Genomic DNA, 23,365 nt, shown 5'->3' with positions numbered 1-23,365 from the left:
AATTTTGACAATGAATTACATTCCAACATGTTGCTCTAGTTTGGGTAGGTCCATTAATTTCTGTCCACTTATTATTGTAATTTAAAAACCATTTCCCCAAAAGATTTTAAGAGAATATTAAATCAATAAATGTCAACACCTCATATAATATGGAGATGATTTATTTCTTTACTTCATCTAAACAGATAATTGCTTAGAATCTAATGGGGACAAACCGGAATTCAAGGTAACCAGATCAGTCAATTATAATATTGTGTATAGTTCAAAAAGTAAAAGAACCAGAGGGATTTATATATTGTTGAATCTTAGTATTTTACGGTTTTTGTTTGTTATTCTTAATACAGCTTTACAGAAACACCTAATACCTTATTATAAAACAAACCAACTCCTCAAAGCAAAAGCTGGAGAAAAAATAAACAGACTTTATTATGACTAACAATATATCTCTTTAAGTATAAACTTGATAAGCAAATCAATTAATCAACTTTTTTATATTGCAAAGAATATTCTATATTAATAGATAAATGCTTGACCATACATATCTCTTTATTGCCTAAGGGAAAAAACAAAAGTGAAAACTCCTTTGACATCTAGTTCTAGACCTTTATTTATTTATTTTTTTCAAATCAATCAATAAGGACACTAAGGCATAGAAAATTAAAGTTTCTCATCAGAAGTTATACAGAAACCTTTTACTTCTAGGTCCAGTAGAATGTATTGAGTATTTGTAGTGCTAATTATGTAAGGGCTCTTATATAATATACACATGTGCCAGATTTGGCTCATAATGTATATAGAGTAAAACCATTGAGAGTACATAGTAACATGATTATTTATTTAGATTGATAGGTGAGGCATCACAAATGCTAAATGTGAGGTTCTTTTCAGTACAAATCATAACTTCATCTGCTTAGCACTCAAAGAGAAGTAAGCTTTCAATTACTATTGTGAGTTTTTACCAGATACACATTTTAAGCTTTTATCAAATATTTATGCTTGCAAATTAACACAGCAAGGGCCACACTATGCCCTTTTAAAGATCTTTTGAAATGAGAAAATAATGATGATGCTCTTGATGAGTTAACCTTCATTTATTCACCCAGATTTTACACTTTATAGGTAATTCTGAGAGTTTTTTTGTTGCTTTGTTTGGATTGTTGTGTTTTTTTTTTTTAATTCTCTAAGTTTTCATTTAGCAGATAGTTGAAGTAAATAATTAAGTAACTTGAAGACAGAATTAGGAATTTATAAAACTTCTTGGCTAGAGTCCTCTAATTCAATAGGTCCTGAAACAACCTGGATGGCTTCTCATATGCCCATGAATTTAATGATTTCCTTCATTTTTTTTATAATACCTTCATCTTTCAATGACTGTTCTAAGTTTTTGTTTTTGTTTTTTTTTTGTTTTTTTGTTTGTTTGTTTTGTTGTTGTTGTTTAATCAGTTTCCTTGAAGGCCAGTCTTTCTGGGCTATTTTCATTAAGCATTATTCATAGCCCAAATCATGTTTGCTAAATCTTCGCGCAGCAAAGGGCAGAGCAGTATGTCTGTAAATCATGTGCCTCCATCCCTACATATGGGATATCTTGCCAACATCGTGATGATCAGACACACAGGCTTCCCTGGACCTCTTTAGCAAGACTATGCATATCCTTTTCCTTTAAGTGGTCATAAGACCTTCTGAGACAAGTTCATTTTCCCCTCAGGCAATAACCTTTCATCCTTTAGGGCTCTGGAAGTTGAGATCTCATTTCTTGTACTCACATGACATCAATCTTTGAAGCTTTATTTCCCTACTAAAAAAGAAGGGAGGAAAGAAAAATAGGAAGAGGGGAAGAAAAGAGAAAGAGGGAAAATTAGGGAGAGGTCACATTTACATCCATCTCCCTTTGTGGGGGGAAAAACTTGAAGTTTATTTATTTAAGAAAAAACTTCATCTAAAATCTCTCCCAGATGATCTTATGTAAATGAATTATAATCTCTTATTTGGTATAAACCTGTCATCAAAAGGTCTAATTTCTAGCTTTGGAAATATCCTGAGAATTTTTAGACCACAAGTTCTTGAGCCATTATAATAAAAACCCTGTAGTGATTTTTGTTCTTTTAAGATGGAAGTTATTTAAATGAACAGCCCAGATATACAACAGTGATGTGCAACTCTGAAATAAGTTTGCTTCCAAATTAGCAATAATTTTGCTATTCATATTAAAAGTGAATGTAGCTATATAAAAACATTTCCATTGAAAGAAAGTTTAAAAGAACAGGTGAAGGTTAAGGCAATGATTGTGACTCAAAATAGCCAGTAATACAAAAATGATTATCTTTTTTTTTAATTTTTCCCAAGGTTTATTGAGATATAATTGGCACAAACAATTGTATAATTTTAAAGAGTACTGTACGATGATTTGATTTAAATATATTGTGAAGTGGATACCACAAGAAGTTTAGTTAACAACCATCATCTTATAGATATAAAAAAATAATTTTTTTTCCTTTTGAAAAGAACCCTTAGGATTTACTCTCTTAACAACTTTCAAAGATACCGTAGAGCAGTGTTAATTGTTACCATCATGTTGTACATTACATCTTTAGCATTTATTTATCTTTCAGCTGGAAGTTTGTACCTTTTGACCACCTTCCTCCAATTCTACCTACCGCCACCTACTGCATCTGGTAACCACAAATCTGTTCTTTTTCTTTTGTTTTAAAGAATTTGTTTATTTGACAGAAAAAGAGAGGGAGAGAGAGTACAAGCAGGGGGAAGTGGCAGGCAGAGGAAGAGGGAGCCAGATGCTGAGCTCAATCCCAGGACCTTGGGATCAGTATCTGAGCCGAAGGTAGACGTTTAACTGACTGAGCCACCCAGGTGCCCCTTTGATCTCTTTTTCTGAGTTTGGTGTTTTGTTTCATTTCATTCCTTTTTAGTTGTTTTGTTTTGTTTTGTTTTTTGCTTTTAGATCCCACGTATAAGTGAGATTATAAAGTAGGTATCTCTCTTTGTGTGTTCTACTCTACTTAGTCTAATGTGCTTAAGGCCCATTCCTGCCACAGATTTCAGATTTCTATTTTTTTTTTATGGCGGTATAATGTCCATTGTATATCCATGTATATCTCACAATCTCTTTACCCATTATGCATGGATGGACACTTAACTTGTTTTCATGCCTGGCTATTGTAAATAATGCTGCTGTCAACATAGAGGTTGTGGATATCTCTTCAACATAGTGTTTTTGTTTCCTTTGGACATATTTTCAGAAGTGAAATTGCTGGATTATATGGTAATTCCATTTTTAATTTTTTAATGAAACTCCATTCTGTTTTTATAGTGGCTGCAGCAGTTTACTGTCTCACCAACAGCACACAAAGTTTCCCTTTTCTTTTTTTTTTTTTTTTTAAAGATTTTATTTATGTATTTGAGAGGGAGAGAGAGAGAGAGCTTGAGGAGGAGGATGGGCAGAGGGACAAGTCAGACTTCCTCCTGAGGGTGGATTCCTGAGATGAGGTGGGGCTCCATTCTAGGACCCTGAGATCAGGACCTGAGCCTAAGGCAGACACTTAACTGACTGAACCACCCAGGCATCCCCAAAGTTTCCCTTTTCTCTACGTCCTTACCAGCATTTGTCTTTTTGATAATGGCTATGCTAACAGGCCTCAGGTAATATCTTGTTTTGAGTTTGATTTGTATTTTCCTAATGATTAATGATACTGAGCATCTTTCCATGTATCTCTTGGCCATTTGTATCTTTCTTGGAGAAATGTCTATTAAGTCCCTTGCTCACTTTTTTTATTTTATTTTATTTTAAAGGTTTTATTTATTTATTCATGACAGACACAGAGAGAGACAGAGACACAGGCAGAGGGAGAAGAGGCTCCATGCAGGGAGCCTGATGTGGGACTCTGATCCCAGGTTTCCAGGATCACACCCTGGGCTGAAGGCGGCACTGAGCCACTGAGCCACTCAGGCTGCGCCCTTGCTCATTTTTAATTGGATTATTTGGTTTTTTGCAGTTGAATTATAGGAGTTCTTTATATGTTTGAGATATTAACCCCTTATCAGATGTATGATTTGCAAATATTTTTCCAATTCTGTATGTTGTCTTTCATTTTGTTGATCATTTCTTTTGCTGTGCAAAAGCTTTTTAGTTTGATATAGTCCCACTTGTTTATTTTTACTCTTGTTGCTTGTGCTCTAAGTCTTATATGCATTATTCAACTTTATTTAGATTTCATATGCATTATTTCAACTTTATTTCAAGTTAATTTTTGTGAATGATGTAAGATAGGAGTCTAGTTTCATTCTTTAACACGAGTGTCCACTTTTCCCAGAAATGCTGATATCTGTCAATACATTTTGATGTATCTAATAAAATGAATAGTTTTGAATTATTATTTAAATTAGAAATGTGTATACAAAAGAGCATTAATTCCACATTTTTCAGAAATTGTTTGGTGTATTTTATATTTAACTTACATGTATATGGCACATGCGAAAACTAATTTTTTGTATGATTGGGGGAAAAAAGGAAGCAGACTCCATGAATCTTCAAGTCGAAAAGCTGGCAAATAGCAGAGCCCCTTTTATATAGATCTCTCTGGACCTACAGGATTTGCTACTATGTATGTCAAGCTATTCCAGTCATTAATCAGATGGGACACTCATGACCTAGTTTTAGTGGGAGGGCAGAAGAGGAATATGAGGAGTCAAATTGGTCCCATTGTCAATGAATCTAATCTCTCCATTTAAATAAAATTTTGGGTTCTTTGAGTGACTATCCAGTGTGTACTGCTTTGGTATGATTTAACAAATTTTAGAGGCTGTCTTGTAAATTCAGCTCTCCAAATGGCATGATTTATATACACTTGCTATTTTACACCCTGACTGTTGAATTTAGAAATGCTTTCTTTTTGGCTTATTCATTCATTATTCATTCTCTATTGAACATTTGAACCCTCAAAGTTTATAAGCAATTAACAAGCTATGCCCTGGGGGTTCATGTAATCAATAATATACATTTTTTGTCACTAGAGGTTTCTTTTCTATGACAAAAATTGATATTTTATCATTGGTTTAAAATATTAAATACAGACCAAAAATAATAAAGAAATGATTATTAATATTTTTATTGTAGTGATTACGTTGATAAGACAATATAACTTAGCAGCATTACATATTTTACTTCATTTAATGAGATGTATTTATCCATTTAATAAATAACTGATGTGAAGTCTGTAGCAAAGAATCTGACCCAAAGCAAATATTCAATGTATGGTTATAATTACAATTCTTAATATCAAGTACCATTATTATTGTTCCTATTTGAGAGCAGAGGGAGTTTCTATGATGAAGATGTTGGAAACAAGCAGATGATAGAGGCAGGATTCAAATCTGTGTCTATCTGAATAAAAATGATCATGTGTTGGCTTTTATGGTGAGCATACTAATTACCTGTGGACACGGTGTATGGATTATATGATTCACAGCCTCAATGGAGTTTGGAATTCTCTTCTGTTTCCTACTGATTTTCTTATTTCTGTCTAGTAACATAGTGAGGACATCTTAAGGGCTTTGTCAACATTTAGACATTTAAGAGTTCTTTTTTTTTTTTTTTTTTTCATTTAAGAGTTCTAAGAAGAAGGAAAGCACATACCTAGATGTGGAATGAAACAAGACTGAGAATGAAGTTTCATATACTCTGTTTATGAACTGAGTCCTAGAGACTGATGTAAATTTGATCCAAGACAGAATGAACTTTAAAATAAAGGGTCATTATTTGATTTTTTTTAAAGTGAGGACATGGTCTGGTCATCTCATTTCTAAGTCTCTCAGTGTGCATTCTTGATTACTCAATTGCTTGATCTAGGCCCATGGCCATATAAAGGAGAGAAATAATCAAATCTGCTGCTAGAATCTAAAACTATGTTCTCAAATATGATAGCCATTGGGCACATGTGGCAATTGTACACTTGAAATGTGGTGGCTAGTTCAAATTAGGATGGGCTATAACTGTTAAATATAAACAGATTTGGGAGCTTTTGTATGATGAAAAGAATGATCTCTACATTGATTATGAGTTGAAATAATATTTATACATTAGGTTAAATAAAATACAATATTAAAATTTATTTCACTGTTTTAACTTTTGTTAATGTGGTTACTAGAAAGTTTAGAATTACGAATGTGGCATCAATAATACTTCTCTTGGACACACTGATCTAGAATGCCAAGAGGAGTTTTTACCATCTTGTAAAGAGTTAATAGGTAGGAAAATGGGAAGCCACACTAGTAAAGTATTAAACATGGAGAACCAGACAACACCACATAGAGATGAGGAACCATTTCACTAAAATGTGGAAGATGGGTCCTTCCAGAACCGGGAGGCATCAATGGGAACACTATTTTTCCTGTGGTAACTCACTAGCCTGGAGTGGCCCCTGAAATAACAGTGCTTTCATAATATAGGAATTTCAAAATTTCATAGGTAAATATATAATACATAAAAATGGTATTTTTACTTTTTATAAATTATCCCTACTAATATTATTATATAACTCATTACTCCCTGAGAAAAGTATGACAGAAAAGATATAGTAACAAAAGGAGAATGCATATGTAAATGATAATATATCATTCCTAGTCAGCTTTTAATGAAATAAATGGCCATATTTTGAGATAAATCACCCCACCCCAGACACTGGTACTTACAAAAAGTGTTTGTGAACACTACCAGCAGGAAAACTGGGATTGTAAAATCACTGAGACCACTAGATCCCATCAAGACTGCTATCATTTACTGAAAACTCCAGATGGAAATTTAAGGAGGAAAGAGGAGAGGAGAGGAGTCCAATTAAGACAGCTCAGGATTAATTTTCTTTAAGAAGTATAGTTGCTCAGCTGCTTGACATTAAGTTCTTTCTATAACAAAGCCACATCTGTCACTACTTATCTTCTCCATGAGCAAGGCAGGTATCAGGCTGCAAAATTTTCCGAGTAAAAAATTTTTCCTTTGCTTTCTTTTTCTCCATAAATTATTTCCTATACTGTCTTCTTATTTCCTCTGTTTCCCATTTATAACCAAAAAAAAAATATTGTGGTTCTTTTATGTTGAAGTATCTTTGGTGGCTCTTTCTCTCACATGAAGAATTGCTGAAGTAGAGAAACACTTCATGGTGTAGGGAAAATTGTATTTTTAAATCTGTTCAGCTTGTGTTCATAGTCTTGCACATGGTTATTCATGGTTCCTTTACATGTGGTTTATAAGAAATTTCTCTGTATTTCTAGACAAAGCAAGTTAGTAAGCTTGATACTGGTATGGTTAATATAATCACCAAACCATTTAGTTTGTATTGCAAACAGCAGTTAAAGTCATGTTTAGACCTAGCCAGAAGTCAAAGCCTTTTGTAAATAGATATAGTTCTCTGCTTACCCAGTATTTCCAATATGGACCATCAGGACAAACAATGAGGATGAGAGGCATGTTTTTCTATAATCAGTTTTGAGATAGAAGCCAAATAGTCCATACTTTTCTTACTTGCAGAGATAATTTTATTCAATGTCTAATAAAAAAGTGTGAGGACTACATCTCAGAGACCCTCAAATTCTTTTCAGGAATAGGATATCCTCCCTCAACTAATAGGATTTCCTCCCTCAACTAATATCCTCCCTAAAAGGATGAGAAATGGGACACCTGGGTGGCTCAGCAGTTAAGCGTCTGCCTTCAGCCCAGGATGTGATCCTGGGGACCCGGGATCGAGTTCCACGTCAGGCTCCCTGCATGGGTCCTGCTTCTCCCTCTGCTTCTGCCTGTGTCTGCCTCTCTCTCTGTGTCTCTCATGAATGAATGAATGAATGAATGAATAAATAAATAAATAAATAAATAAAGTCAGTCTTAAAAAAAATAAAAGGATGAGAAATATTTGCATGTTTCATAAACAAATCCCAATGGCTATTTATCACCTCCAAAATATGCCTGGCTCTGTACTGTCTTCATTATCTTGGGATTTGGTTCCTGCACTTTATGATATTATTAAATAGTGTTCTTTCTCCTCAAAGTGCTCTCTCAGTTTGTAGTTGTGTATTAATTAGGAGAATTGTTTGATTATTATGTCTCTTCCTCTTTTGACCGTAATATCATAAAAACAGGAATCATGTCTGTTTTCACAGTTGTTTATACCTTTAGTTCCTAACACAGTGCCTAGTTCATTATGTAAAAGTAACTATTATTTGAGGAGCAAAAGAACATTTATACTTTGCCTGAATACTACTTTGCATGAAGTTGACATAGGTTCGTCCTTAATTCCTTTTTTCTTTTTTTTCGTCCTTAATTCCTAAAAGCTTATTACAGGGCAAGATAAACCAAACTTTAGGACTAAGGAAAATAGAAAATATAAAGAGCACCTTAGCACTGCTAATTAGGATCCAGTGCTCAACAGGTCTCATTGATGAAAACAATGCTCAATCCCAGTGAAACGTCAGGTATCTCATCACCTTACACACCTAAGACAAACATAAGTCTTGGAATGAGGAGGACTTGTGTCTTCCCTAAATTTTCTGCCACAGGATACTTTAGTTATTCTCATCAGGAAGGAACTTCATTAGCACTCAGGAATAAGAATGTATGTAATCATAATGGTCAACAGCAAATCCAAAGTCTAGCTTAGGTTGTATTAAAAACAAAATTAAACCTTACTATGTACGAAATCTCTTACCACAAATCAGATCAAGCTTCAAGATTTACCTATCAATTTTCAGAAATTATAAAATGTGAAGAAATATGTAAAATGTTAGGCTGGTATCAGAAAAATCCAGGCTTTGGGAAATTCTTTGAATCAAGTGACTCAGTTTTTTTCAACCAATAAATTACAAGAGAAAAAGAAATAGTATGGAAATATATAATTAAATATTAATTATTTGAAATAAGTATTAAAAGAGACCTAAGGAACATATTGATCTCACTTGGATCCAAGTTAAATTATTTTGTTTAATCTGGGTGTTTGATGATATTAAGAAAATATTAATTTTCATATTTGATAATATATTGTGATTGTTTTTATGTATTTTATTTTTTATTTTTATTTTTTTGAGAGACACAGAGAGAGAGAGCACACCCACACATGTTAAAGAGGTAAGGAGTAGAGGGAGAGAATCTTAGACTCTGCCCACTGAACACAGAGCCTGAGAGTGGGAGAAGCTCCTTCACGAACCTACCTGAGATCATGACCTGAGCTGAAATCAAGAGGTTGACACTCAGCCAACTGAGCCACCTAGGTGCCTCTGTGGTTGTGTTTTTAAAAGTCTCTCTCTTTCTTTCTTTCTTTCTTTCTTTCTTTCTTTCTTTCTTTCTTCTTTCTTTCTTTCTCTTTCCTCTTCCTCTTTCTTCCTTTCTTTCCTTCTTTCTTTTTATCTATTCAGTTGAAATTTTTAAAAAATCCGATTCATTAAGTTCATTGACTTAAACCTAAAAATTAAATATATCAAAAAATACATAAATAAACATACAAAATCAACATGTCCACTCTATTTAATACCATACCAAGCAAAGTCAGTTTTCAATACTTTTTCTTAAAGTATATCAGAGTATCAGATTTACTCATTTTACCTGCAACACTATGGTGTTTTACTTTCCTGCCAGTACATTTCAGGATAAAAAGACATACCTTTCATTTCCCAATTGCAAATGATTTCCAGACAAGATGTAACTGATTGTGAGCTTGTAGTTAGGAAGGAAAAAAGAAAAAGAAGAAGAATAAAAAAAGAAACAGAAAGAATTTACTAACTTTTTAATGGGAATCTTTTGCTAATAGTACCCCAATTTTCACCAGGAATAATAAGTTAATAGTTTATTATTTGGGATAATTTATTTAAAACCACATTTAAAAAATATTTTTAATGTATTTATTCATGAGGAACACAGAGAGGCACAGACTTAGGCAGAGGGAGAGGCAGGCTCCCCACAAAGAGCCTGATGTGGGACTTGATCCTAGAGCACAGGATCAGGCCCTGAGCTGAAGGCTGACGCTCACCGCTGAGCCATTTAGACATCCCAAAGCCATATTTTTTGTGTCCTAAACATATTTTGAAATTTTAGAATTTTATGAGGCAAATTTGGTTAGATTTCTAAAAATTTTTTAATTTTTAAAATTTAAATTTTAAATATTTAAAAGTAATTTTTTAAAATATATTAACTTTTTTATACTGGCATTAAGAAACATGATCTATAAAAATAACAATTACAGAGGTGCCTGGGTGGTTCAGTCAGTTGAGCATCTGACTCTATTTCAGCTCAGGTCATGATCTCAGGGTCATAAGATGAAGCCCTGCATCAGGCTCTGTGCTCAGTGGGAAGTCTGCTTCTCTCCTCTCCCTCTTCCTCTGCCCCTCTCCTAGCATGCATGCATGGCTCTCTCTCTCTCAAATGAATAATTAAATCTAAAAATAAGATTGAGATATATATTATTCTTTTTCAAGAGATGGAAATCTAATTAGTGAAAATAACAATATTGAAAGTTATAACAGGTTCAAGACTTTTTAAAATTGCTTTTTGTATTGCAGAATGTTCTTTGTTAATAGAAACCTGCAACCTATCCAGTGGTATATATAAATGTTTCTTTGTAAGGGCATAGTTGATGGAAATTGAAGTAAATTATCATTAGTAACAATATTACATACTGTGGAAGAAAATGAACTTCTTACCCAATCATACTTCTCTAGTAGTAGCTGGTAGATAATTTTTTTTTAAATGTTGTCTTTCCATGAGCCTAGGTGTAACAGAATGAGAAGAGCAAGCATTGTGATCCTTTGATTTGTATCAAAGCAAACATTTTAAACTATTATCTTTTCTGTCTTCTTTTGACAATTTTTTTCCATGGAAATTCATCTTTTTCTAAAATCAATAATTTCACTTGGCTTTTATATATTGATATTAAAAGTGTTAAAATAAAACTTACAACTAAACTCAAGCCTTTTCTTATTACATTTTTAAATCACAATGATTGTAGTGATGATGCTTCAAAGTGTGTTCCTAAGGTGAGTTGATGACTTTTATATCACGTTTTTCCAATTCCAAAAGAAATATTAATAATCAAAGCCTTACAGGTCATTTTGTTACAAAGATAAAAACATCATGGAAAGCAAGTCAAAAGGAACATGTTCCTTATACTAAATAACTTACAAGTCCATTAAGTCAGAAACCCAGGTTGCTGGCTTCATAGTTAGCCAGTGTTCAGTGAAGAGTGGTGGTACCAACTAGCAACAGAATTGCAGAGCTGTTGAATAAAGAGACTTTCTGAACCTTATAACTTGAGAAACATACACCTTACCTCAGAAGCAACATTGGACATAACAGAGTCCCTAAAACCCTATCAACTCTCATATGATACAACCAAAAGTCATATAGATAATAACGGAGCAAAAAATGAAATCCCTGTGGATTTTCAACTTTATAGACTCTTTCTGGAGTTAGTAATACAATTTAATATTAGGCTCTAAGGTAACAATAGAAAATTAGCTTAACTACATTCAAGAAGAGAAAGAAGGCACAGAGAAAAGAACATAGGAACAAAAACTCTAAATGTTACCCTGAAAGAGATACTAGCAGTCAACACTACATGTTTAGAGAGTTATTTTTCTTGATGGTTATTTCTATTATTTTTAGTTAAATGATGTGAGAACTAACAGTATCTTTATAGACATTGTCTTGAAAATCTCGTTTGATCAAAAGGTACAATTTATTAACCTTAAATTGTCTGTCAAGACTTTGAGAATTTCACTGTTTTGGTTAGTAAACTTTTTTTCTGTTTAAAAATTTTTTTAATGTAGATAAATTTGTAAGTATGTTTATTCAAACAATATAGATGTGGGAGATTATGACTTAAGTCACCAGTAGCTTATAGTAATTTCATATTTGATTAAATTTCACATAAGATTTGTAGTCATGATAACATTGACTTCTATGGATATTAAACACTACAAAACTCTAGTAAATCAAAAAGAAAGGCAGAAATTTATATTTTTTTGCCATTATACTACATTAATACCATTTCCTTATTCTCTGCCCTTGAAGAAAATTTAGGGATTTTTTTACTTAGAGAATTTGCCTGTTTGTGTTTTCTTTAAAGGAAATAAAATTGATTTATAACAAATAATAGTGTATATCTAATTAGAAAACATCCACAAAATTGGTTTATAACAAATAATAGTGTATATCTAATTAGAAAACATCCACATAGTATAGGTATGATATAACCTCAATAGGCTCTTGATTTAAAAGCATTAATCATGTGCCTGGCAAAGCAATTGTCCCTAATGTATATTTCAAGACATCTGTGAAAACTCATAAAGGAAATGTGAAGAATAATGTAGCACATGTATTCTTTACATATCTTTAACTGGTAATTCCACTAGGCAATCTAGTAATTCTATGTGAGATAATGATTAAGTTGTGAATGAGATACTAAATCACCATATAAGAAACAAATGTAATAGATTTTTTCCACTAACAATTTGAAAATCCAATTTTATCTAAATGGCTTATTAATGACCTTTATATTCAAAAGATTTTTGATAAAATATAAAAGTCTATACCAGTGCATTACAACAAGGCTTGCTACAAGGTCAATTTATATTTAGTGTGATTAGAGATTAGAGTTATGATCTATGTGGCTCTGCTATGCAAGGGGAATTCTTGTTTAGATTTGCTATGTTATTAAAATTAAAGTAAATGCAATATATTATAACTTAATTAAATACTTTTTTGAAGTATAATATGGCTATAACAGTTCGATTACTAGCACACCAAAATTTCTCCCTGACATCCCTCCCAGACACCAGTATTTCACCCGAAATTAAATACTGTGATGATTTCTAATTCTTTTTTTTTTTAATTTTTTATTCATTTATGATAGTCACAGAGAGAGAGCGAGAGAGAGAGGCAGAGAGAGAAGCAGGCTCCATGCACCGGGAGCCCAATGTGGGATTCGATCCCGGATCTCCAGGATCGCGCCCTGGGCCAAAGGCAGGCGCCAAACCGCTGCGCCACCCAGGGATCCCTGATTTCTAATTCTTTATATTAGTTTTGCCCAGTTTTGAACTTAATGTAAATTTTGTAGGAGTTCTTTACATATACATATATGCTTTATGTAGTCCATAGAAGTGATGTTTGTGAGATTATATCTTATTGCATGTAGCAGTAGTTTATTTTCATTGCTATATGATACACAGTTCTATTAATACACCACAGATAATTCATTTATTCTAGTGTTGATGAATAACTGCATTCTTTATATATAGTTTTCAGTTATTATGAATGGAACAGTGAGGTCATTCTTACAGGGAATTGCTGAGTCACAGGGATCATATGATCAACTTCCATAGATAACAGCAAATTATTTTCCAAAGAGTTATGCTCGTATATACTTACTATGTCTATATTAATTCTAGCTATTCAGCATTTTTGCCAACAATGATATTGTCAATATGTTGTATTTTCCTTTAATTTAAGGTAATGAACTTGTAATGATATCATATTGTGGTTTTAATTTATATTCCCTTTATATCAATGGCATTGGACTTTTGTTTATGTGTATGTTAGCCATTTGGATATCCTGATCAAATGTTTTCTCATTTGTGTTTTCTTATTTTCTGTTGGTTTATGAGGATACCTTATACATACTAGATGTGAGTCCTTTGTGGTTTACATGTATTACAAATACGCTTCTCCACTCTGGCTTATATTTTTTATGCTCTCAATAACATCTTTCAATGAGCAGAAATTCCAAACCAAGATCTGGGGAACATTCCCCTCTCTAGTTATCTCATTGTCATCCCTACTCCACACACTTGTATGTACAAACACAGGAGAAAACTTTAAAATTTTCCCTTTCTACTATATCAAGCTCAATTGAGAACTGAATATATCCACTAAAAACATCTCATTGCTTCCATGTAAAGTGACACTCAACTTCAACATTCTTTTCTTCATCTGACAATCTGTGGGACAGGAGTCATCACCAGTGTCATACCTAGCATAGGTGACACCCTGAATAGATTATTATCAAACAATAATCATGAAATGAAATATATAAAAATAAAGGCCAAAAAAGAGAACACAGACAGTAAGGGTTTTATTTTACTAAATGTTGTGTGTGTGTGTGTATGATGTTGTAAAAAAAATTAAAGAATACAAATATGGAAATATTATAGTCAAAATAGAGAATAATGTAGTAGGTTAGTATTTTTTTTTAGTTATTACCGTATCTTTTAAAGAATGGGAATGTATCTTACACATATGTTGGTCTACAGCTGTAATAAATTGTAATCACTTTAAATTTTCGGTTTGCAAGTCTTAATCTGCAGATTTTCCAGTGCCTTTATCAGGATTATCTTAAAATATTTGTGGTCAATTGGCAACATAACCAGATTTGTAATTCTAATTCTGCTCATAGTTAATTGACAAACACTTTTCATTAATTTTAATTCCAAAAAATGTTTTTTTCACATAATGGATATATATCATTTTTAAAATATCAAAAATATAAGGAAAATTTGGCATACACAGATAAAAATCCTGTTTTACAATAAATTCCAGAAAGTGCAATATTACTGTACATTGTTGTTTCTTTAGGATCAATTCTTTTAAAAAATATTATTTTATTTACATGAGAGAGAATAAGAAACCTTAATCAGAATCTCAGGGGAGCCCACAAGGCTTGATTCCATGACCCTGAGATCATGACCTGCACTGAAATCAAGATTCTGTCGCTTAACCACCCAAGTGTCCCAGGATCAATTCTTAAGAACGGATATTTTAAACTCAGATAAAAACCCAGATGACCAACTAAAGTTTTGTTCTATCATTTTATATTTATTTATATTTATATTTATATTTATATCACTAGACTATCATTATTTATTTCTACTCTGTTGTTTAAAGTGAGACATGAACTGTGAGAGATCTCAAATGATTCCGAATCTTTATGAACTCATCTGGAAACAAATGCATGTATTAAGTCCAGCTATAAAACTGAGAATTAAATTCCATGTAGAATACAGTGTTTACTAGAGGATAAGTAACACAAATGTGCTAATTTGAATCTTACATATATACTATTAAAACTCAGTAGTAATTGTAGCGATTGTTTGAACTTAGAACAACACAGAATTTTTTCTGGAAGGAAAATTTTATCATTGACTTAAGGCATGGTGTTAATAAAAAGCAGACAACTTTAGTTGTCAAACTAAACAAGTCAAACTTTATTATTGTGTTTAAATTCTCTACAGACAGTGTACCTCATGGATTGCCTGCACCACAGATGGACTGCCCCATGCCTCATCTTTGACTTGCCTCTACCAGTCACTGTGAGTTTTTTAACTTTAAAAATATTCCAAATGTTAAACTCTTTACTGAATCTCTGATTGATGCCAGTATTTAATGGCAATGCACTATGAGAGGAACATCTCTGTTTGACATGCAAAACATTAAATTCTTCTCTTGAATATCCTATTGACAGCATTAAATAGTATTTAAGTTGCCTCTCAGGGAACAGATGTGTACTATTCAAGTCAGGAAGGCTTATTACAAACTAGAAGCATAGTAGCATTCTCACTTTGTATTTATAAACTTTACTTTGGATTTACAGTTTTCTGATATTTATCATAGTGAGTATCATAAAGTGCTCATTTCCATCACTCTGTCTTCAACAAGGATTCTAGTATTAATAAAATATTTTTTACATTTGCATTTACTTTTTAGCTTACACAGATTACAGAATATTTTCATGTACAATAGTTTAATGTATACACACAAATCAGACATATACTTTCTTATTGCCATCACAGTTCAGATGTTATGATTTCTATTTTTCTAGTGAGGAATCTGTGACTCAGAGAATATTCATAGTTTGTCTGAGCTCATGTGTTTATTCATTCAACAAATAGTTATTTAGTCCTTATCCCATGCCAAATTCTACATGAGAAAATGGGAATAAAACAAGGTCCATGCACAATTATTCCCATCAAAAAGTTTTGAATGAATGTAAGGCTAAGCTTGAACTTGACCCAAGATTTCAAGCTCTTGGCCCATAACTCTTTCCGCTCCACACTATTACTCCTGTGAAGCTCAATGAGCAAAGGCAGATGTGTTGGGAAATCCCCACAAGAATGCATTCAAAGTAAAGAACATTGTTAAGATTACATATTTTATATCTTTTTTTAACATATTTTATATCTTAATAGCTTCATGTCTCTGCCTTCCTGGTTTCAGGCTCTTGACATCATGCTGAATGCAGTATGCTATATTTTCTTATTGCACAATATGAAAGAGCAGTGGGGAAAGCAAGATATATGTTTTTAAGTACAGAATAGCAGAATGCATACTAAATTGTGCTAAGGGGTGTGTCTTTAATCCTTCTAACAAGAACCAAAGTAGGGAAAATTCTCTTTAATGGTTGTAACTTCATAGACTTTTTTTTGAAGATGTAAAAGATTTTTTTCTAAAGACAATTCTTTTTATGATGAGGATAATATTTATATTCTAGCCTTCTAAAGGGAAAAAGGCAGAGAGTCTAATTATGTTTCTTATTGTGTAAAAAGAATGGAGTTGTTATATAATGAAGTGGAAAAGAGAGAAACTGGACACAATATCATTATACTATATTATAAGCCATTAAGAACAAGTGGGAAATAAATGGGATTTATTTGGTTATCTGAAGTTCTTCAAAGCATCTACATGAGTAGTTGATGTTTATAATCTAAAGAGATTTTCTAAAAAGTTAAAAAACTTTTGTGGTTCTAAGGTGGTATTCCTTAAAAATATGAGAAAAAATGAATTTAAATGCAACTATTCAAGATATTGTTAATCACAATTTATTAACAAATTATGAGGTGAATGAATAAAGTTCTTACCATATGACTTGACTTCTCTTCGAGATTCTGCACATTTGCAAATAGATATATTTGTCTTCTGTTATTATTTATATACCTTTCTTATGCTGTAAAAGATTTCGGGTCTTCAGACTGAGTAAGATCTAACCTCACATCCACTATCTGCATAACTAAAGAAGGGCAATATTGGGGTGTAGCTTGAACTAAGATTATTTATCCAAAGCCTGTGAGATTTTCCTAACCATGGAGTCTCACCAACTGAATGGATGATAATAATGATCTTGCTTTCTTCTCAGAAACAGGGATAAGAAATATATAGTATATTGGTCAGAGTCAGTAAAATGTAGTTTATAATCTCAGCTGTACGACTTTCTAAAAGTGCAATAACAGTATAGAACTCAGTATCTGTGCCTCATGGTTATTATGGGTTTTTCCTAAAAATTTCCTATAAAGAAAATCTCCTAAATTCTTCTGTATAAATTGTCTAAAACCAAGTAAATACTTGGAAACAGTAGCTATTATTGTCAATATTAATAATATAGAAATCAAATCAATGATAGATATGAAATACTATTCAAATAAAGGTTATTTATGTACAACTTACATTATTATTATCACTAACCTTAAAAGATCTAATAAATCTAATTTTTTTCAATAATCCACATGTAATAGTGTTTTTCTTAGGTTAAGATAACAGAAAGAATCTGAGTTAGGACACAAATAGCCAAGTACCCCTAAGTCAATGTGATTTTTCAGATTCTCCAAATTCTTACACTTTTTACATATTTGACTATATAGCAAGTCCAAGAGAGAAAAATAATATGCTAAAATTAAATATAATTATCTATGATTTCCCTGTTTTATACCACTAATATACATACTGTCATAATGACTAAATGGATACTCAATTGAGCTTTTCTTAAATACTCAGTAATAGTTATTGTCATTGGAATAGCATCTTTTAATTATGGGTTGTCTATCTTTAAGGCATTCTCAATAACTTCTAAGCCTTACAAGAGTGAGGATCAATTGTAAAGTTGCCCTGTGCATAGGCATGCTCTAGAAGTCTTTGGTTCTACAAAGCATTTATTGAAATCAAGATTCACCTTTTAAAATCCATCTAGAGAAGAAACTGTATTGATTGAACTGCTAGCAAGTGGGAAGTATAATGATTAGTGAGGAAAAACAAAACCTTACAATATTCAGAGAGAGAACATACTTTGATAGCTCAGTTGAATGACTCAGATTCCTTGTAAGATCAAACAAGTAAAAACAAAGGTAGAACTCTTTTGCTTCAGCAACTCTAACAAAACATCTCGTGCCTATATTGTATGTAAAGTGTGTCATATACTGTTTTCCCATGTGATAATGTATGATCTCTCACACAAATTGCTTTCTTTGACTATATTATGTTCTCACCATTTTACTTAAAATATTTTGCTGAAAAGATAATATGCCATAAAAAATTTGAACATATCTCTTTTCAAAGTTAGATAGAGATTACAGTGCTTTGGAAATGATTACTTGGGCAGTTCTCCATTTGTGAATCTCATAGTGAAAACAATATCAAAGTAGAATTTAGAAAACTAAATCATCAGTATTTTTAGAAAAAAACATAAGGCATTATTTTCAAGGTAATACATAATTTCTCTACGTCGGGAATATATGCTGCATGAGAAAAGAAAGATATTTTACTTAGTGTTCTTTTTCTTAAACACTAAATACCTTAGGAAAGGCAATAACAGAGCACCTTTGAAAAAGAACAGAAATCATTTCATCATAGTAAAATCTCAAGAAATTATGGCTGAGTAGGAATAACATACAAACTCACTGGCCTTACACTATAGAAAATTGATCCATTAAAGGTTGAAAATAAACAGGATGGAAACATGACAGTTAATGTAATCTGAGGAGAATATCAGAGAACCAGTTAAATACTTGGAGAATGATCAGATGTATTTCAACCACTGACATTAAAGTTTTTCAGGATTGTACTAAAACCAGAAAATAATATGTGCTGAGAAAGTCTACTTGAAACCCATAAACATTTGAACCTAGCCATCTTTACTAAGGCTTAGAGGATATAAAATTGGTCCTGCAGCCATTAACATACTGCCACTCTCCAACAGACCAAGAAAAGGAATGGGTCTTTGGACTTGTCCCTTAGAGAGGTGTTTGTGAAGAGAAGTGTCAAGGGAAAAGAGAGACGGGTACTCATGGGAAGGAGGGAATCAAGAGAACGCCATTCTCTTCTCTCCTTGACATCCACAGAAATTGTGCACTTGCTAAACTGTCCCTCTTTCATATGGGACCAAAGAGAGATGGCATTGTCAAGAAGAGGATAAAGATGTATATGGGCTTAATATGGATGAAGTGAGCCCCTGGAGAAGTAACTGTGCTTGGGCTCTGCTGCCTGTGCTCCATAGAATAATGTTGGGCAAGGAAATCCCAGAAGCATGTGCTCTGGCGGGAGAGCTAAGGGAGAATAAATGAGGTTGTGTCCAAGTAGGATCTCTCAGATGAGGAGAGTATGTGGCAAGAGGCCTGCAGAGGTCTCATACAGACTTCAGAGACTCCAAATACCAAGAGAAAATTAAACAAGTAAACAGTCAATATTAGTTACATAAGCAGCTACAATTTAGAAACAAGTGAATAGTGACTGGTTTGAATGATACCTGTCCCATTTCTACCTTTCCACTTGTCTAGTAAAGAGGAGCAGGTGTTGAGGAGGGAAGGAGTTTCACTGTTCATTAATCTTTAACAAATTAATTTTCTACATCAGGATGGTAAACTCCTCACAAGAATAGGGTATTGTCTGTAAACTGCAGACATCTCTGACTACAAACAGTAGCCAGTTGTAGATATATCTGCTTGCTTGATCCTTTCCAGGAGTTCTTATTAAAACTTTTCCAGGAGTTCTTATAAAACTTATTTATATGAAGGAAAATTAAGGAAAAGTCACAATAGCACTTTTGTTTGAGAGTGGTACAAAAGAAAGGAGCACCCCTAAGGGCAGTGATGTAACTACAGAGGTCTGAGAGTATGTCGGTGGGCCTGGACCATGATTTAATTCATATACAAACTGACCTTAGAGTAACAACATGGATGAAGCTAGAAAGTATAATGTCAAGTGAAATAAGTCAGTCAGAGAAAGACAGATACCATATGATTTCACTCATGTGTGGAATTTAAGAAACAAAACAAATGAACAAAGGAGAAAAAGAAAGACAAGCCAAGAAACAGACTCTTAACTATTGAGAACAAACTAATGGTTACCAGAGGGCGAGGCGGGGTGGGGATGGATGAAATAGTAGTGGGGGTAAAAGGGGGGAACTTGTCCTGAAGAGCCTTGGGTGATGTATGGAACTATTGAATCACTATATTGTACACCTAAAACTAGTAGAACGCTGTATGGTAGCTAACTGGAATTTAAATAAAAATAAATAATTTTTAAAGGTTCACAGCAAAAACAAACTGAAACACAAAAAGAAAAACAAAAACCTGACCATTGAAATGATGTACCTAGTCATAAGACGCAGACATGTTCTGCATTCACGTAGCCATCCTCAGACACAGGAATATTTCAAATCTCAGAAAATATACTAGAAAATAATGACTAAGCAGAGTTATATGACAGTAATGATTAAAAGAAGCAGTTGATAATAAATTTACTTGACCATCAATTATTTGAAATTATATCAGAATTATTGCCACTATTTTTCTTTTTTAGAGGAAAGAAGGGTTGGGGGAGGGGCAGAAGAAATGAGAGAGAGGGAAAGAGAGAGTGAGAATCTTAAGGAGGCTTGCCACCCAGGGCAGAGCCTGACTAGGTCTCCATCTCACAACTCTGAGATAATGACCTGAGCTAAAAACAAGAGTTGGACATTTACCTGACTGAGCCATCCAAGTGCCCCCACTAATATTTTTTAATTAATCATGAAATTAGCCCTAACAGTGGATTTGTAAAGCTCTCATTTGAATTGTTCAGTCATACTATAAAAATCAGTTTTCACCTAACTCCACATGTTACAAATTCCTATAGTCATACACTGTTCTTTTCAAGAATATCTTAAAATAATTTTTAATCCTATTTTTACTCATATTTGTATTGCCAACCCTGTTGGTTGTGAAACATATTCTGTGCTATCAAATCCAGCAAAGAGGCCTGAGGTAGAGGGGGAAAGAGTTAAGTTAGTTTAGTTGATGCAATGAAGTTTAATTTTCCTTTTTAAGTGAGAAAATACAGAAACCCAAAAATAAAGAGTAGAATTAAGTAAATTAATTACTGAATTAATTCAGTATTGAATTAAGTGTCAATACTAAGTATTCAATATACCTGTAATAGTCTTTTAATAATTGTCATTTAAAAAATACATAAAAAAATAAAAAAAATAAAAAAAAATACATAAAACCTCTATTTCAAGATATTAGGCTGAGCAAATATGTATTTCTTTCATCCTTTGAGATCCTTCAAAAATATGAAAAAGAAAATAAACACTTCCCTGGGAAGAATATCATAAGAAGCCAAAATATTTAAATATATTTTTAGATGTTGGAGTGTGTATGAACAAAAATCACAGATTAAAATAATAGAAAATAATTACAGATGAGTCAAGGAGACACCCAAAGTGGAATAATGCTGAGGAGACTATTAAGATTGGTGGGGATGTATTACAAGAAATTTCAGTAAAAATTATATAAAAATTTTTTCCAAATTAAAAAATCCATTTGAACATTGAACATCCTAATAAGATACACAGCTTATTCCATTTATTGTGTTTCATCCTTAAATTATGCTTCAAAAGTTATTAAATTTCACTTTAAGTGTAATTATAGAGAACTTAGTAGAATACATAATTTAAGCGATGCGTAATAGTAAAGTCCTTTTGAGGCTTGGGGTATTAAATATGGGGTGATGTAGCATGCTGTTTAGGAATACACATTATGGAGCCAGATGGACATAAGCTCAAATCTAGTTCTCCTGCTCAATAGCTGAGAGTTACTGAGAAAGTGCCTGAAACCTACAGAGCCTCAGTTTCTGGGGAGCATAGATGAGGACTCCAATTCAGAGTACCTGCCACATATAAAGAGATAACACAAAGCTCTAGTTAAAACAGTATTTGGCACATTCAATAAATGTTAGCTTTTATGTTATTACCTATTATTTATACAAAGGGTCAACATTTCTTCCTTTCTTCCCCCCATATGTTTTTTTAAAGATTTTATTTATTTATTCATCAGAGGGAGAGAAAGACAGAGACACAGGTAGAGGGAGAAGCAGGCTCCATGCAGGGAGCCTGATGTTTGGGACTCAGTCCCAGGACTTCAGGATCACGCCCTGGGCTGAGGGCAGGCGCTAAACCGCTGAGCTACCCAGGGATTCCCCCCCCGCCGCGCCCCACTCCCATATTAACTAATGTAGCAATATAACTATAAATAAATCTGATCCTTCACTTTGCCTTTTGGTTGGGCAGTAAAATGTCTTTCTCCCAGGAATAAATGGAAAAATACTTTCCCAGTGCTAGCTGCACATATGTACTATTGTTCCTAATCTGCATAAAGAAATAAGAAAATGATAGTTAAGAATAAGAAAATCAAATCAAATGATGAATTAGGGTTGCGGCTGGAATGTCATAGACCCAAGGGGTTTCAGAAAGGAGAAGAACGATGCTTGGATCATTTTTTATAATTCTGTCTTTTCCTGATAAGCAGTGTACCAGAGAAGAATCCAGATTTGATCCTCTCCTGACAAAGGGAAGGAATAAAATCCAGATTAGATGTTGTAACACCAAGGGCATGCAAAGAAAGGCCAGGTGAAAGCACAACAGGGGGGCTTTTTCTCCTCTTTGTTTTATACCTGCAGGCTGTGTCTATAGACTTTATTTATTCCATTTCTTACGGACTGCTATATGTAGAGGCATGCACTAAAGATAAGGTTCCAATAAAAGGATATTGTTAATGTGAGGCAATGCGACTTCGCCATCAAACTCAGGTTGAAGATAATGCTTTATGAGAAGACTATGTAAATGAAACTTCTCAACAAAGTAGGAAATTGGGATTTCTTTAGGGAAAGTTTTGGTTTATTCAAATCAAGTTCATAATGGCCCCTGGAGAAGATTCAAATAGAAAATTCTGTTAAAGATATCTACCATATTTTGAAATTAATCATCTTTTCTCATTCAGTTTATTCTTTTCCAGTGTGTAACACATGCTATGTGATGAGCCCTTAAAATTAGTCCAATTATGTGAAAATACAGTGTATATATATTTCACATTTATAAAATATCCATACTTATTTAATATTAGATGTCAAAATACTTATGATTCAAGGCATTGAGACCCACTTTCTTTCTTCAAGGAGAAGGTTTTTAAGTGAGATGAGCTAATAGGGTACTGGAAATGCAGGAGGTGATCGCTGAAAGTTCCTGAAGTTGTTCTCCATGGAATTAAAAAAGCCAAAAAATAGTGTTAAAATAAGAAAGAGGATAAA

At 33.0% G+C, this 23,365-nt stretch overlaps 1 long non-coding RNA gene across 5 annotated transcripts in view; it reads right to left on the bottom strand.

The window, feature by feature from the left end:
• Positions 1-23,365, bottom strand: part of LOC144292277 (uncharacterized) — an 87,747-nt gene that overhangs the window by 60,992 nt on the left and 3,390 nt on the right. For 4 of the 5 annotated variants that reach the window (XR_013359720.1, XR_013359722.1, XR_013359718.1 and 1 more), the window contains 2 exons: positions 10,690-10,754; positions 9,654-9,706 (listed from right to left, as the gene is read on the bottom strand). This is a non-coding gene — a long non-coding RNA (uncharacterized LOC144292277). Of the gene's footprint in view, positions 1-9,653; positions 9,707-10,689; positions 10,755-23,219; positions 23,312-23,365 lie in introns of all 5 variants that reach the window. The other variant, XR_013359721.1, reaches the window with a different exon arrangement.

This window comes from Canis aureus, chromosome 2 (assembly GCF_053574225.1).
Source record: "Canis aureus isolate CA01 chromosome 2, VMU_Caureus_v.1.0, whole genome shotgun sequence".
In the NCBI taxonomy this organism is placed as follows: Eukaryota; Metazoa; Chordata; class Mammalia; order Carnivora; family Canidae; genus Canis; species Canis aureus.
This window is presented reverse-complemented; position numbering and strand designations above follow the sequence as displayed.